The sequence below is a fragment of the Piliocolobus tephrosceles genome, chromosome 7 (genome assembly GCF_002776525.5).
Source record: "Piliocolobus tephrosceles isolate RC106 chromosome 7, ASM277652v3, whole genome shotgun sequence".
Lineage (NCBI taxonomy): Eukaryota > Metazoa > Chordata > Mammalia > Primates > Cercopithecidae > Piliocolobus > Piliocolobus tephrosceles.
Genome location: NC_045440.1, coordinates 136,869,499 through 136,886,885, shown reverse-complemented (window position 1 = coordinate 136,886,885; position 17,387 = coordinate 136,869,499). Strand labels below are relative to the sequence as shown.

Here is a 17,387-nt window from a genome sequence, read left to right as displayed (position 1 = left end):
TGGAGGCAGGTTAAAGCTTAGAAAATGGCAAAGAACCATCCTATAGTCTAATACTGGATGAATGAGGGTAGTTTTAAGGCAATTGTCTGTATATTAGACTGAAATCTATCTTCCTTCCTTTCTTTCCTTCCTTCCTTCCTTCCTTCCTTCCTTCCTTCCCTCCCTCCTTCCTTCTCCCTTTCTCTTTCCTTCCCCTCCTCTCCCTTCCTCTCTTCATCCCTCTCTTTTCCTTCTTTCTTGCTCTGCTCCCTTCCTTCCTTCTTTCCATCTCTCTCTCTCTCTTCTTCCCTCCTCTCTCTCCTCTCCTTCCCTTTAGTTAACAAAGACCACTTCAGTTTTATCCATCCTATATAAGGTACTGTATTTCCAAGATAGAGGGCTCATTGTCCCCCAACAACAAGTTCCACCCTTCAGAGGCAACGCAAAGGCACAAAGACATGAAGCTGGCTGGCCTGATGGAATCAGGCAGGCAGGCAGATTTGGCTGGAAGGTGCAGTTGGTGGTGATGGTGATGGAGGCAGATGATCAGGTGAGGCAAAAAACATGGGTAGAGTGTGAAGGATCAGCAATTTCAGAACAAGTGGCTGACAAGCATATAAGAAGGTGTATCAAAGCTCCCCAAAACCTCTCCAAAAATGAGGAAAATTTTTCAGGGATCTGCTTTCCTCAGAGATGAGGTCCCTAATTAATTGACCTAATATGATCTAACAGCCTTGTGATTTAATCTAGAAAGAACCTGTCAGAGGACAAAGCCAAAACCAAATGAGACTAACCTGGGTGATGCTGAGATCTAGAGACAGAGTCCTGGTGATATCAGCCCTGGATCCTCCATGCTGAACCCGCTTCTCCTCTGGACCTTACTGCTGCATGAGCCCATAACTACTCCCTGCCCCCCTTTATTGCTGAAGACATTCAAAATTATATTGATGCCAGGTATACATTAATGAGGTCTTTTTTTCTTTTCTTTTTTTTTTTTTTTTTTTTTTGAGATGGACTCTCACTCTGTCACCCAGGCTGGAGTGCAGTGGTGCAATCTTGGCTAACCGCAACCTCCGCCTCCTGGGTTCAAGCAGTTCTCCTGCCTCAGCCTCCCGAGTAGCTGGGATTACAGGCATGTGTCACCACGCCCAGCCAATTTTGTACTTTTTGTAGAGATGGGGTTTTGCCATGTTGGCCAGGCTGGTCTCGAACTCCTGACCTCAAGTGACCTGCCTGCCTCGGCCTCCCAAAGTGCTGGAATTACAGATGTGAGCCACCACACCCAGCTACATTAAAGAATTCTAACTAATAAAAATAAAAATACAAAATACTCAGGAGATCTGAAGGTGTTAAGGTCATGCTCATTCATGCCGGCTTTTCCTGACTTTCCAGAGTAGGTGAGATTCTTGGGTTACATAGTCTTCACTTGCAACAATTGCAATTATATAATTATGCCATTTGTTTTGGTCTGATGTGGCTCTCATGAGGGTAGGGAATATGCTTTTTTTGTTGCTTATCTGTTTTTTCTCAGTATCGCACACAGTGCCTAGTGGGACATGAATTCGCAACAAATTTGTACTGAATTAAAAAAAAAAGAATTTCGTTGCAGGAGAATGAGAGGTTTGCTCGGGGAGCTGGCAGTTTGCATGGGCCCTGGAGGATGGTGAATCAGTTAGGATAGGCTATGTTAGGCTGCAGTAACAACCTCCCTCAGAATCTTAGCAGCACATGGAAACAGGTTTTCTTTCTTTCCTGTCTACTATTACAAAATATTATAAACAGAGTAGCTTATAAACAGCAGAAATTGGGCCGGGCACGGTGGCTCAAGCCTGTAATCCCAGTACTTTGGGAGGCCAAGATGGGCGGATCACGAGGTCAGGAGATCGAGACCATCCTGGCTAACACGGTGAAACCCCGTCTCTACTAAAAATACAAAAAACTAGCCGGGCGAGGTGGCGGGCGCCTGTAGTCCCAGCTACTCGGGAGGCTGAGGCAGGAGAATGGCGTAAAACCCGGGAGGCGGAGCTTGCAGTGAGTTGAGATCCGGCCACTGCACTCCAGCCCGGGCAAAAGAGCAAGACTCCGTCTCAAAAACAAAACAAAACAAAAACAAAAACAAACAAACAAAAAAATAGCAGAAATTTATTTCTCATAGTTCTGAAGGTTGGGAAGTCCCAAATCAAGGCCCCGCTGCCTGGTGAGGACCTGTTGCTCATAGACAGTCATGTTTTGATTATAATCTCACAAGGCAGAAGGGTAAAAGCATCTCTCTGGGGTCTCTTTGATAAGAGCACTGGTTCCATCCAGGAGGGCTTCACCCTCATGACCTGATATCCTTCTAGAGGCCCCACCTCCTAACACCATCACATTGAGGGTTGGCTTTCAACATGTAAATCTATGGGGCGGTGGGGACACATACATTCCTGCCTTAGCAATTGCCATGTTACATGTCCATTTTAGGTCAGTTGCAGGCTCTTTGTCGTGTTTCCTTCCTCCAAGCCCCAGGGAATGGAGCCTCCACCATTTGGTGTTTGGCTGGTTATAGTGGCAGGAGTCAGAAGAGCAGCTGAGTCACACAGTGCTTGCAAAAGTTCCCACCCAGCAGTGACACACATCACTTCCACTCACCATCCATTGACGGTGCAAGTCACCCTGACATGCCTGACTTCAAGGAGGGAGCGGCAGGAGGAAGGGGAAAGGAAATGGGTGGTGATCAACCCTGCTGTGTTTCCAGGAAGAGTAAATGAGTGAAGTCACCATAGGTGAAGGGGGTGGGAAGACTCTCTAGGAGGAGAAAGCAGCTTAGTCCAAAGGTCAGAGATGTAGGTGAAGATGAGTATTTTCAGGAAAAGCAGTGAGTGACTCTGGCTGGAAGAGAATGTGGGGAGGCAGACACAAGCCTGGGCTCGCCGAGGAATATCCCTATGGCCACACCAGGGCTGGCATGGTGAACTTGGCAGGCAACAGGCAGGATCAGTGAAAGGCCTAATGAGGCAGGACCTATGATTTCGATTGATCAAGACGACAATGGAACTGGCCATGTGATCAAGGGCATGGGAGGAACAGAGAATAAAAGGGGGCTGCTGCGGGATCCTACGAGTGCACTGTTGTCAGGGCTGCTCTGAGTAGCCCCTTAAGTACATCTCTCAGCAAATATGCTACAAATACTTGCTAAATCCATGTTAGCCATGTATGGGGTTGAACAGTTTCTCTCCGAAAATTCACGTTTATGCAAAACTTCAAAAGAGCCTGGTGTAGTGGTGCATGTCTGTAGTATCAGCTACTTGGGAGGCTGAGATTAGAAGATTGATCTCCTGAGCCCAGGAGTTAGAGGCCAGCCTGGGTAACATAGCAAGATTCCATCTCTAAACAAACAAACAAACAAAAATTACCGTATTTGGAAACGGGATGTTTGCAGACTATAATTAGGTAGGTTAAGATGAGAGGTCACAGAGAGACGAGAGAGGAAGGAATGTGCTGACGGAGACCGTGATTGAAGTGATGCATGTATAAGCCAAGGAGCAGCAGGGATTGCCAGGCACCACCAGGAGCCAGGAAGGGGCGAGGAAGGATTCTTCCCTAAGACTTCAGGGGGAGCAGGTCCCTGTCCACATCTGGAGTTTTTACTTCTAGCCTACAGAACGATGGGAGAATACATGGCTGCTGTTTTAAGCCACCCAGTTTATGGTGATTTGTTATGACCGTCCTAGGAAACTCATCCAAGCCAAGAATGAGGAGAAACTGATTTTCTAAGGGCCAAACATTGCACAACTCTTCATTTATGTTCAAAGTAAAGGATTTATTAGATATCCTGAACATAGCCTACCCTTCACCCTCATTTGGAATTGTATTCCTTTCACAGATTTTTTAAAAAAAAATTTTCATTGCTCACAACTTGATATTATAGGCCAGGCATGCTTGCAGAGAACTGGGATAATTTACTTTTACTTAAGTAAAAATCCCAGATGGCAGTCCCTCCACTTGGGATCACGAAGCAGGTAGAATCCCCTTTTCCCTCCTAACAGAGTCCAAGCAGTAACACCAAATAAGATGGGGTGAGTTCAAAGAGAAATATCTGCATTTGCTCAGTTCTTCAACCAACATTTACTGAACTTCTCTATGATCAGGTGTGCAAGATGCCAGGAGGGATGGGATGAGATGATGATGATGATGATGATGATGATGGTGATGATGACAGTGAGGATGATGGTGAACACTTTAATGAGAGCTTTCTATGTGCCAGGGACTGTTATAGGCACTTTACATATATTAACACATCTATTTATCACAGTGACCCTATATTGTTATGTGTATCTTATATACAAGGAGGCAGAGGCAGGAAATGAAATAACTTGCCCAAGAGCATAGAGTCTGCAAGTCGCAAAGATAAGATAGAAATAATTCTCCAAGAGCAGACAGTGGTGACTTCTGGGGATAGAGATATGGGAAAGTCGGGGGACAAAGGCTGTTGTTTTTCCTAACAAGTTTTGAAGACTTATTTGACCAGGTTCAAGAAAAACTTGACAAACACTACAAAGCAAAAGGAAGAGGAGATGAGATAAGCCTTTAGGTACAAATGCCTGTTTTGGAAAGTTTAGGGAGGAAGGGGTGAGAGGAATTGGGCTGCAGTACAGGAGGTGGGGATTTGGGATTAAGAGGGGATTGGTTTAGGGTGGATCATTGATTGTAGTGAATCATTACTTGTTGATTAGTTTGATCCAAAAGAAAGGGAGAGATAGATGCTGGAGGAGAGAGGGGGTTCCGAGGGAGCCCAGGACTGGAGCTGGGAAGATACTCACTTTTTAGGGACACTTTTTCATTTTGACAGACAGAAAAGATGACGGTCTGCAGCAGTAGACCCATAAATTGTGATTGAAAGGCCTGACGGTTTCTCTCACTTGTTTCCTCCATGCACAGAGAGGTGGAGTAATTTGCCCCAGGTACTACAGCTCATAAGTGGTGAAGTTGGAGTTGGGGCCATAGACCACTGGGCTCTTCCCCATGAATCCCCGCTGTATCTTGGTCTCACCCAACCCCGAGTACCCACGAGTTTTAAGAAAGACAGTTGGGAATAGGTGATTCCTATGGTCATATTTGGAACATTTAGTTAGAATATTCTAGTATAAAATCTAAGGTGTTGTTAAGTAGAAATTTCCAGTGGACATTAGTCCAGAAAATCCGATCTCATCCTGTGACGGATTGGCAGCGCATGTGCATTTACTAAGCAAATCTGATTCTACTGCTGACCAGCGAGAAAGAGGAATAATGTAAACAGTCAGTGCATTTGCACCCACATTCAGCTCTGTGAGCTCCTGCCTCCTCAGCTGGCTGGGGTGGGGGATGTGGAGGTGCATGCAGCTCCCAGGTCCCAGAAAGGAGCCCCTGCATAGGGTGGGCATCCTCTATGCTTTATGTGCATCCAGGCCTGTACTAAAGACAGTCTTTCTCCTGCGGAGTGACACTTAACTAAACACGAGAAAACTACTTCATCTGGTGCTCAGTGGAAGAAAACATCCGTTTCAATGGGGAAGGAAAATTGGCTGTGTTGGGCTGAGGGAGGGGAGTGTGGAATCCAAATGGTGTCTTCCTCAGGCCTTCTTCAAGGTGATGTGGACTCTGATTTTAGAATACCATCACTTGGAAAATTGTGATCCACTGTTCAAATTCTTGCCTCCCCTCTCAGCTCTTTTCTCTTCACTCCACTCTCCTTCCTCTGTCCTCTGACTTGTTCAATGCTAATGGTCTTCCAGAAGGTTAGGCTTCCCACACAAGCCCAGCCTCCCACCAGGCATCCTCCTCGGGGTTTCAAGCTGCAAGTCTGGGCTGCTCTTAGCGTTCTGTCCCGAGGACCTCTTCTAACGGACAGGCAAGGGCCTCCCCTGGCAAAATGCCCTTCTAATTCCATGCACTAGGAGTTCCATTTGTTGCTGAAGAAGTGGGCCGCCTTCCCTGCGCTTTTGAACTTGACATTCCTTATCTTGACACTCCGCACTTTTGAATTTGACACTCTGGTACCTTTAGCAGATAAAAAGCCAAAGGTGTTCACTCAATAAATCGCCACAATGAGGGAGCCTACGGGAGAGCATGGGTATGTGTAAGCTGGCTAAAAGAAAACAGGCACACGGACTGCTTGATCTGGGAGGGTCTTTAGACAACGTGATGGCTCCCAGAGATGCACATGTTGTTGTTGTTGTTGTTGTTGCTGTTCATGATCATGTCCCCAGGGTCTAGAATGGTGCCTGGGCATAGTAGGTCCTTAATATAGTTAGGGAATGAATGAGTTCAGCTCAACCACGCTATATGGATGGAGAAACTGCATCTTGGGGCTGTACTATGCTATGCACCTGTAGAAAATGTCTTTGCCTTTTCAGTCCTTTCCCAGTGGCGAAGCACAGGACCCAGCTCATAAGAGCAGCTAAATTCTGTTACTTGTGGAATGACATAATAAATCAGTTTAAGGGCCTAGGGAGGCATGTGGGATGCAGAGAGGAAAGCCATGGCCCCTGCCTTAGGGACAGCATGGGTTGGCATAGAAAAGAGGTTTACAATTCAGCAGGAAGTGTGTGTGCGCATGCGCGTATGTGTCTGTGGAGGGGCAGGGAGGGTCACCTGAGCTTGCCCTGGGTCTGGTCCTGGGCTCAGTGGCAAATTCAACGCTGAGCAGGTAGCCTGAGGACAATGACGGTGCCAGCTGTGAGTCAGGCTTCCTTTATTCATAAAATCATGTTCCTCCATGCATTGCTTCTCAACCTGGCTGCACGTCAGGAGCCGCCTGGGTAGCTTTGTGAAAACCCCAAATGCCCAGTTGGTTTGCACCCCCTGAGATTCTGATTAAACCTTTCTGGAGTCCATCTCTCTTTTTATTATCTATCTATTTATTTATTAATGTTGGCGGCTCCTCTGGGGCTTCTCATGTGCAGTAGGGGTTCAGAATTGCTGGTTTCTTTGGCCAGACGAGAACATGCAGGCAACAGTTACAAATAGAGCAGCAGAGCAGGACAGTGCTAAGGTTGGAAAGGGTGTGTCATTAAAGTTCAGGAAATCAGAATAGGAAAGGGTGAGAACCCTCCCATCTGGGTTTGTGGGGCAGGAGAGAGGAGCCCAGTGGGCAAAGTGAGTGTGCTTAGAACTGGGAAGATGAGGGGAAGGGGAGGCGCTGGGTGCTGGGCGGCGGTGGGCAAGATGGACGGGATTAAACCGGAGCGAGGATTTAAGCGAGAGCTTTCGCGACAAGGAAGGGTGAGAATCGGAGGGAACCTATCCGGCGAAAGCGAAGGCGGCTGCTGGGCAAGCAGCTGAATCCGGCTGGGGAGCCGAGCGGGTGAGACCCGGAGGAAGTGAAGGGAGTCGCTCACGGCGCGGCGCTACTAGACTCTTAGAAGAAACTCTGAGGCAGAGCTGGGGGGCCTCCGCCCACACGGAGACACAAGGAAGTCCACATGCACACGCACGAGCGCGCACATGAACACGCACAAGCACACAAACGGCTCCTCCGGGCAGGGCATACGAGCCCGCTGCACAGGCCGAGGACCCAGACTCGGAGGGGACTGCAGAGCCGACCCACAACCCAGGCCCCGATGCCCCTCCCGGCCGCGCCCCTACGAAGGCTTGCGCAACAGGCGGCGGCTCCAGTGGGCGCCCGCCGTGCGCTGCCTCAGCCCAGCCCTACGCGCCCGGGAGGAGGGAGCGGGGAAGGGGTGTGTCCCGGCTGCGTGCGGGGACCGCGAGGGTCTGGGAGGGGCGAGGCGCGGGGGCGGGGCCGCGGTGCCTATAAAGTCGCCCTCCGCCGGGACGTAAACAAACCTCGTCTGGCTCACCGCTCGCGCTCGATCTCGCAAGCTCAGCCTCCGCCCTCGGCTTCCGCGGGGCGCTGCGCCGCCAGCCTCAGCACCGTCCTTTCTTTTCTCCCTCGCGTTAGGTAAGCCCGCGCCTTCTTCTCCCGGGCGCGACGCGGAGCAGAAAGGGGCCGCCCGTGCGGTGCCGCTGGAGCGCCGGGACCGCCCTTTGTAGCCCCTCGGAGCCCGGGAGTAAGCGCCCCGGAGCTGCAAGTGCGTGGCCACCCCTGCGCGCGGGCGCTAGGGGGCTTTGGGTGCAGACACCGCTGAAGTTGGGGGTGTTCAGTTACGGAAAGGGAGGAAAAAAAGATTCCAATTCATCTCCCCGCTAGCTGTGGATATGGGGTTTTGGAGGTCCGGAAGGGGGTGATGAGACGGCCCGAAAACGCCAGGATAGCGTTTCCTGGCCTCCTCTGCGAATCCCAGCTGGCGCCGCTGGCAGGGGTGCGCGCTGGACGTGGGTGCAGAAGGGACTAGGGGAGTGTGTGTGTGGGTGTGGGTGTGTGTGTTTGGGAACGGAGAGATTGAGCGCGAGTGTGTAGATGGGGATGGTAGAGGTGAGCGGCGCTGGCGAGGAGGCTGGAGAAGGGGGCGTGGGTGTGTCTGGCTCGCAGACTGGGTCGGGAACGGGCGTGGATCCGAGAGGCTGGTGGCGCTTCAGTCCCGTAGCACACACAGGGCGGTGTGCGTGTGAGTGTGAGTGTAAACGTGTGTTGGGGGAGGGTCCAGGGTGTGTCACAATGCAACACGCGAGCGGGAGCAAGTGTCTGCGAGCGCCGCTGGGCAGGGTGCGCCCCCGGAGGAACCCGCGGTTGGAGCAGCGGCGGCGTGGGAGAAGTGGCCTGGGCGAGAGGGGTCTCGCGGACATTTGGCGGCCCTTGAGCTGGCTGGAGCTAGGAGTGGCGTCATTTTCGCCTCCGCCCACCCTCCCCGCTTTCCTCCCCTCCCCTGTCTCCGGTGCTGGCCGCTCCTGCTCTCCAGGGGGGAGAACAGCTGGAATTACTCCGACGTTCCTAGGGGATCTGCCGCGGTCTCTGATTCTGCCTCGGGAGGAGATTCGGGCTGGGCGTGGGGCATGCGGCTGGTTCTGGGGGAAACACGCTGTCACGCCTCTGTCAAATTAGTAGCTGGAGCTGGAATTTAGTGGGTCGGTTCCTTACTCCCACCCCTCCCCCATACCTCCCCGCCTGTTGTCCCTGCTGTCCCTGGGGGTCCTGAACAGCACGCCTTTGTGGCTTGGAAGTGGGAGATGCCTGGCAGCGGGTGGGGGAGGCAGGGCCCTTGGTTATCTTATGCCCACCCAAGAACAACCCTTCCTCACGGACGCTGGGGACACTTTAGTTTGCTTGGTTTCTTTAAGCTACTGGGAAATATCTAAGATTCAGAGGTCAGCCAGTGGCCAGGCAGGAGGGCGGTAGACATCCTTATAATAGCCATCAGCTGCACGGGACCTTCTCCTAAGCTGCATCAAATGAACATATCTAAATACAAACCCCCCTGTTCTTGCTGCAGAAATGCAGTTACAAGGTGAATTTTTCAGTGTAGACTCTTCCTGTTTAGAAATTCTGGCGTCCTTATTGAGTTTCACAAATGTGATTGAAATAAGCAAGGTGCAGAGGGGGCAAACCCCAGCGCCTGTCTTGGAAGGGCTGCTTTTTGGTGGGGAAGACACACAGCTGGAGACACAGACCGGTTCTGTGTGGTGTGTGTGGCAGCAGAGCCAGCCCCAGACTGGGGTGGCACAAAGTGGGGGATGGAGGAAGGTGTAGGGAGAGAGAAGGTTTCGGTGTGGATGGAAAACGCGGTGTTCCCCTGACCTGTGACTTCGTAGCTTTGCGGGACCGCGTCTCCCACGAGAATGTAAGCTGTATCTGGGCAAGGAGAAGGATTTGCCTGCCTTGCCCTGTAACCTGGCCCCTGGGCCAGTACTTGGCAGGTGGGAGGAGTTGAAATATGCACATGGGATGAGGTGGATGGCCCTGGGTCTTCTGCCCCATTCTCTGTGAACCAGCAGGTTGAGTTTCGGGCAAGGTAATAGACTGTGCATGGGTAGAGTGTTGGGTTTGGCTTTTGAGGGACCCTGGAGTGTCTGTTTGAGTCTCTTCTTCTGAAGAAGTGGTTTTGGAGCAACAAGGTTTGATCATTTGGAATGGAATAAAAAAACTCACACAGGACCTAGTCCAACTTCTTCCCATTTTACAGATGGAAAATGAGGCACAGGGATGGGGAGGGATGTGCCCAGGCCGAGCTGAGCTGGAGCTCAGCTTTGTGGGAGGCTCCTGGGTGGGACTGAAGGCAGTGGAAAGGGTTCCTGACAGGATTTTGCCTGCCTGCTATGGAGGGGCAAAAGGAAATTGCATCTTCACTGAGTTTCTGGCGAGGAAACCTTTGAGGCCAAAGGGGGCAGAGTGGGATGATTTTTTTTAAAGTGTAAATCAGGTATTTTTGAGAGATTAGCAAAGCCAGCCTGAAGAGCAGGGGCTTAGAGGCTGCAGCCCCCTGAGTTGGCCTTTGACTGAATGGGGGCTGCCCCCCCCATGACAGAAGACAGATTTTACTGAGCTGAGGGCTCCCCCCCCAGGGTACATTGAAACCCGCTGGCCTGAACTTGCCTTCACATGGCCCTGAAAGAAAGATGGCATTGTGTTTTTCTGATGGCCCAAAGCTGCAGTTCTTCCTTGGGACCCAACCCCAGAGACTCCCATTCCAGACGTGACTCAAAGGCGCTGTCCTGAGAGAAAGCATGATGACTCAGCATCTAAGACTCAAGCAGAGTTCAGGTTTGACTCAGCCTGGAAGGAAGGCCAGGGAGGGACACGGCATCTCTCTCCCTCCAGAACAGCCACTGTCTCCCTTCATCGGCCTTCATCCTCACAAGAACGCTGCCTGGACCGTATTGCTCCATTGAGTGGATGAGGCAACCGAGGCCAGGAGAGTTTCAGGATTTGCCTGTAGCCATATGGCTCAGGTGGGAGAGCCAGACTTTGAACCGGGCAGTTGGACTTCAGAGCCTTTGTTTTTTTTCCATGGCAACATGTTGGGGCGCCTGAAGAAATCGGGATCGAATGAAAGGGCAATCAGGAGCTCCATGCCTCAGTTTACTTTTCTGTAAAATGAGAGTAACAGACATGGTGTCATCAGGATGTGTAACTATTAATCTGTGTAAACTGAGAACAGCACCCAGCATGTGGAAAACAGTGTGTAGGTGTTTGTTGTCAGGAACACCCACAGAAGACATTCTCAAGGCATCTTCTTGGCAAGCAGAGTCTGGGGCCCTTTGTCCTAAACCTACCCAAGGCTGTGAAAGTGCCTGCAAATGCTTGACCTAGGTTTTGCTTTTTGCTAAGCTTATGTAGGTTGCATAATAGTGTCATGAGAACCTCTTCTGAAATGCACATTTCCATGCCCAGTCTCCTGCGATTCTGTCTCCATCAGGGGATACCCTGTTGTTTCAAAGCTCCCTTGGCTGGGTCGGGAGTGAGGTATCCTGCAGGCAGCCAGAGTTGAGTACTTCTGCTCTGGAACGACAGGGGAGAGAAGAGACGAAGGTGTGGCCATGCATGCCACTGTACCTTCAGGCCACACCCTGTGTCTGCAGTGCCTGGGAATTAGTGCTCAGTAAATGGCTCTTCTTTGCTACAGTGCCTTGGAGGTTCAATGCATCACATCATCTAACTGAGGTAGAAGACATTCTTTCCACTTCTCAGGTCAGAAAATTGAGGCTCAGGCTGGTGACTCCTGTGTCCAGAGTCCAGTGAGTGGGGTTCTGGCCAAGGTGAGCCTCCTGAGCCTTTTCCACACTCCGACATTGCCCTTGGAGGCTGACCACACCCTCTGGGCCCACGTTTTGAGAATGAGTTTGGTTTCCTGGATCCACCCCCAGGCTGCTGTTCCTGCGTCTCTCGATGGCTGTGTGGTGGAAGGCCTGCGTGTCCACTTGGCTTTTTATCTTTCAACTTGGAGACAGAGGCAGGCTAGATAGCGGTCTTGGCTGAGAACTTGGCCCAGGCAGGTGCGCAGAGGGGCTGGGGACACTGAGGCCCCACAGGCGTGGAGCCGAGTTCTCGGGGTGGGGGCCGTGTGAAAAGAAACCTGGGCCCCCTCGGGTGGGGTGTCAGCCCCAGCACTACAGAATGGGAATGGATTACACAATCGGGGCCATAACAGGTCTCTTTTTGACCCAGATCTTTGACTTTCCTACCTAACATTGTTTACAGACCTGCCTACCCGCTGCCTGCCTGGGCTCCATCTCTGACCTTTTGAGTTCAGCAGGTGTTCCTGAACTGAGATGGTAGAAAGTGAGGCTCCTTAACAGTCTGGGGGCCTTGAGTGCCCTCCCCAGCAGTTTAATCTTTCCTTTCTTTAAATCTATGGGGGCCTCTCGGCAGCTATACATTTTAACTATGGATAGAGTTCTGTTTAAAGAGAGGTGGGTGGGGTCTGCCCAAGTCTCCATCCTGTTCTCCTGTCTTCACCCTCAGCCCCACCCCCATGGAACCTAAGAAGGTTCTGAGTAACCCTCTTCAAATGTGGATGTGAGAGGGCTATTTTAGAGGTGGGTCTGTGGCCTCTCTCAGCTGGGAATGCTTACCACCTCACCCTCCTCCTTTTAAATTGTGGGACTCTCCTCCTTTCTCCAGAAAGCCTCCTTGGCTGTCCCCTACTGGAGGGGAGGCTGGATTGGGTCCTTCCTGGGACCTGCTCATGTTCCCCATGAAACCTGAGAGCCTGTCCTTAGTAGGTATTGTGTTAGTGGTGGTGGCAAGGACACCTCCTTTGATTAAGGAAGTAACTTGGACCACCTTGCGTAGACAAGATCGGAGGACCATTCCGGAGGGTGGAAACTGCAAGACCATTCGGGAGAAGGATCCTGTTAGCGTGGCGAGCATCCCGTCTCGGGACAAAGGGTTCTGTATGAGGGATCCATTTCCTCGTCCTCTGCTAACACTGGCTCCGTTTGTGTGATGTCCACAAATTATCTCAGACCATCCAGCGCAGCTCATGCCTGTCTCGCAGATTTCACAGAATAATCCTCTAAGGAGACCAGTGTCCTCCTTTGGACTTCCAGTTATTCACCTCATCCCCTCAGACGGTCATCTTCCCTCTGCCAAACAAATTACTCGAACTGCCAAAACTCCACTGAGAATCTCCAGGAAGATCTCGGTTGTATTGCAGAAAAGAGGTGGGCCCTGACGAGATTCCTGACACCTCCCTCTTCCTGCTGTTGTGTTTGGGACACTCTCGCTGATCTCCCTGGTGCTGTGCTCAAGCTGAACACACAGAAGTTCAGTGTCGGCTCCAGCCCCTCTGGACCCACACCCAGGGAGTGAATGCAGCTTTGGCTTGTTTGAGAGGGAGGCAGTGGGGTTCACCTTCTTAGTGATCCCTTATTTATTCCTTGAATATCAGACATCACTGATGCCTCCTGGGTTTCAGGGTCCACTGCAAAGCACAGGGGCCCTCGAGGAGTTCCTAGTGTGGTTTTGTTCTCTATGTGACATTTGCACTGTTTCCTTGGTTTTCATTGCTCTGATACGTTTCCCTAACGTCTAAACTAGGGAACTTTCTTGAAGGCCCGGTGAATCCACCCATGTTGTTTGCTGAGTTGGTTAGATAAGAAAGACAGTGCTTGAAGACTGCCAACTTCCTCACCCTCCCCAGGGCCTTGAGTTTCAAAAGGTCCAGAAAACACCAAGAGAGCCCATGAACTGCTTTGTAGCTTGACTTCAAAATCTGTTTTGACAGAGAAATGACAAAGGAATGTATTCACAGTAAGGCAGGGCTATCCAGGGTCCGTCTAAGGTGGTTTTCCTTGAGGTTCAGGCAGAAATGGTGCTGTTCTCGGCAATTTTCTGGGGAGGCTGCTATAGCAGTCAGTCATAGCACACATTGATTTTTTTCCCTGCTTTTAAAATCTGTTCTGTGAGAGCCCAATGTGCTGGAGAGAACACTGGCTTTCACGTGGCCTTGAAACCAGGCATGCTGTGGAGGGTGGAATCTGGGCCAGTTGCTGTTGGTGACAATCGATGCTACACTTGTCAACAATTCCCGCCTGTCCTCCCTTTATCTGCTTCACTGAAGGCCTCCAGGGGACTGTTGTCTGCCCTCCCCCAAGGGGAGCGAGCGCCACACCTGCACCCACAGCAAACCAGTGAGTTTTTCACCTTTCCCTCAGCAGGGAGAAATCTAGACATGTGGCCTTTGGAAGTCAAGTGGGCGTTTGTGTTTGTTTTTGAGCCTCCGGTTACCCGTCTGGGAACTGGATATAATACGCAACCTCTCCTGGGGGAACCGTCTTGAGGAGCAAGTGAAACAGTGTGCTGAGTGAACGCTTTTCCAAAGCATGGAGTTGGCCATCTTAGGAAGGTGCTATGGGGGAGCAGAAAACAGAACCTTCTGGGTGTGGTGAAGGGAGAAAAGTTCAAGACGCTGGTTTTACCAAAAGCTCAAACCTATTCATGGTGGCTCAGTGGCGGCTGCAGAGTGGAGGAGAGGCATGTGACTGTCCCAGCTGACCTCCACACGCTGAAAGCCTCACGGTCACATGCAGCCCACCTTACAACGTGCATCTGGGCCATGGGTGGTGATAAGGACTATGGATATATTTAGGACAATGTTGAGGTCATTTCAGCGTTCCCTTTAAGGTTGCTTTAACCTGTACCAGCTTGATGCTTGCTGGCTTGGGGCACAGATCTTAACCTCTTGGTGCCTCGGTTTCCTCATCTGTTAAATGGTGACATGCTGGCACATCCCTCCTAGGGTTTCTGTGAGGCTTAAAGGAAGTACAGGGTTTAGAACCTAATTAGTGCTGCAGATACTGTTCCTGGTGCTGTTTCTGTGGTGTGTCTGTGTAGGGTTATATTGTTGCCTTCCTGTGGCTGCTCTTCGTGGTGGGTGGAACCTGGAACTTCTAGAACAGATCATGCATGTTTCTCTGCTGGATACCCCTTCTGCCCCACCCTGTGGGAGTTCTGGGGGCCCAGGAGAGTTGGCTCAAGAGGGTGTGCAGATGGGTGGCAGAGCTGGAGCAAGGCTCTAGTCTTAACAGACAGGAGTCTGAGGCTGGCAGAAGTGGGGGCCTTGGTCCAAGGTGCAGGGCTAATCTGGCCGGAGCTGAGCCCAGCAGGGCCTTAGTGAGACCCTGTGGCCCTTTTGTCTTTGTGAAGCACCTTCCTGCCTGGGTTTCCGTTTGCCTATAAGTTTGTTGTGGACAGCGTGATCTCCATAGACATACACTGTGCCTACTTTACAGATGGAGAAAGCAAGGCCCAGAGAGGAAGTGACTTGCTCAGAGTCATGGAATAGGAAGGTGGCAGGGTCCCCATGCCCTGATTCCTAGGCCAGCATTCCTGCTGCCCCACTCAGGTTTTTGGGAATCACAGGCTCTGTGTGTCCCCTCAGTCCCCCAGGGGCTATTGAACAGTTCTCAAGTGGCTTCAGATTACCCAAGACGCCTGTGCCCACTGCCCCCCCAGGCCCCAGGGTCACAGGTCATGTTCTTTTGTTCCTCAGGCAGATCCTAGCCTTGACGTTGCCTGGAACCTGTGATCCAGCTCTCCACTGACTCTCCTGGGTCTGCTGGACTGGAAAGGTATTTGTGTAGCCCCTCCTGGGCCCTCGTTCCTCATTGACAGACAGTGCAGGTGGAGAGGAGGGACCTAGTGGTGGTGCACTGGGCCTGATAATCAGAAACCTTGGTGGCAATTTGCTGAACATTTTCCACGTGTCCCTCTCCTCACTGGGACTCTAGGACTGAAACCCAGGCCGCGTCCTCACAGATGTCCTGGCATCTCCAAGGCAACCCTGAAAGGGAAGTATGCTGATGAATTAAGCAGCTGTTTGCCAGGTTCTCCCCGCCATTCTTGAATTTAAGCCGCACTGCTGATCCTTGGGAGCAGGAGTTAGCGTACCCACGGACAGACAAGCAAACTGAGGCAAAGAGGTTAGATAGCCAGGCATGGTGGCATATGCCTGTAATCTCAGCTACTCAGGAGGCCAAAGTAGGAGGATCACTTGAACCCAGGAGTTCGAGACCAGTCTGGGCAACATAGCAAGACCCTGTCTCTCTAAAAAACAAAAAGAAGAATACATTTTTAAGAAGAGATTCGATAAATTACGCAGGATCACAGAGCTAATAAATGGTAACACCAGCATCTGACCTGCAAGCCTTCCCCCAGCTCCTGGCTACCTTTCACTTCTCTGGCCTTCTCGGAATTCCTCCCAGGCAGGTGGATGGGAAAGGAAGAAGTGGAGATACAAGTCAGGCTGGCAGCTGGTGCTGTGACTTGGAGCCCTGTTTTTGGCACTAAGCCGGGTTTTAGCTGAAGGAGACCGGCTGGAGGGGTTTCCTCTGTGCTGCTTAGGGAGCAAAGATGGCCTTGGAGATGGAGACATGGTTTGTCAGTCCCAGGCCACTCCAAAGGCAGGGCAGGTGGGCTAAGAGTCAGCCCTGAGTCCCCCGCTGTGCTGCATGTGGCCCTGCCCTGCCACCCCGCCTGCTAGAGGACCACTTGGATGCTTTCTAGTGGGCCCCAGTGCTCTGTGATTAGGACTTTGCACGAGGCAGAGGGAAGGGGTAGGGACTGGAGGTCCAGCAAGGACCTCAAGCCCAGGGACAGGCTCCTCCTGCCACACCTGCTAAGCCATGAGGGCCTCAGGTGCCCGGCGGGAGGGAGCAGGAGTGGAGGCACCAGCCTGAGCCCCCAAACCAGGTCACGTATCACCTGCCATTTCCTGCTGGTAGAAGGAGATCACAGACACCAGAAGTCAGCGTCATCTGCTAGAACTGGGTCCTTCCATGATTCTCCGGTGGTGACTTTGAATCCCAGAACAAGTGTTTTGGGGAGAGCAGAGTGAAGGAAGACTGTGAACATCGGATCTGGCTCCGCGCCAGGCCCTGTGCTGCGGCCAGCGGGGTGAGCTCAGGACAGCGGCAGCTGCTTGGGCCCAGCCGCCTCCCTGTGAATGAAGGTGGTGGGGTGTGCGTGTGTGCGTGTGAGTGCGTGTGAGTACTCTGTCTGTGACATTCAAATGTCTGAATGTGAGAGCCCATGAAAGTGAGAGTGTCTCAGTGTGTGAGAATGTGTGAGTGTGTGAGAATGAGTGTGTGAGAAAGTATGTATGTGTGAGTATAAGTGTGTGAGTGTGAGAATGAGTGTGAGAAGGAAAGTTTGCAAGTGTGCCAGGGTGAGAGGATGTGTGAGTGCATTTGAGAGTGTGTGTGTGTGCGCGCGCGTGCACTAGATTAAATAAGAATGTATCCAACTGACATTTTCTGGATACTGTTACCTACTAGGAATTACTAAAATCAGCTGTTCCAAAGGAGGGTGGATGTCGCACCAGGGGCCATTTAGCCACGTTTGCAGATTCTTTTGCTGGTCACAGCTTGGGGTGTATGCTGCGGGCATGTGGTGGGCAGAGGCCAGGGATGCTGCTGAGCCGCTTCCCATGCTCAGGGCAGCCCCTAAGGCAGAGGCTGCTTGCGGGGCCCAAATGTCAGCGGTGCTGAGCTGAGGATCTCTGTCCAGGAGGCACAGATACTGTCCTGGATGCTGTCCAGGCGGCATCGTCTCT

General features: G+C 51.6%; 1 protein-coding gene across 2 annotated transcripts in view; it reads left to right on the top strand.

Moving 5' to 3' along the window:
- The first annotated feature begins 7,726 nt into the window (after positions 1-7,726).
- Positions 7,727-17,387, top strand: part of NDRG1 (N-myc downstream regulated 1) — a 60,309-nt gene continuing 50,648 nt past the window's right edge. For both annotated transcript variants that reach the window (XM_031935920.1, XM_023223621.2), the window contains exon 1: positions 7,727-7,897. The gene's annotated coding sequence lies outside the window, so the exon portion shown is untranslated. The remainder of the gene's footprint in view (positions 7,898-17,387) is intronic.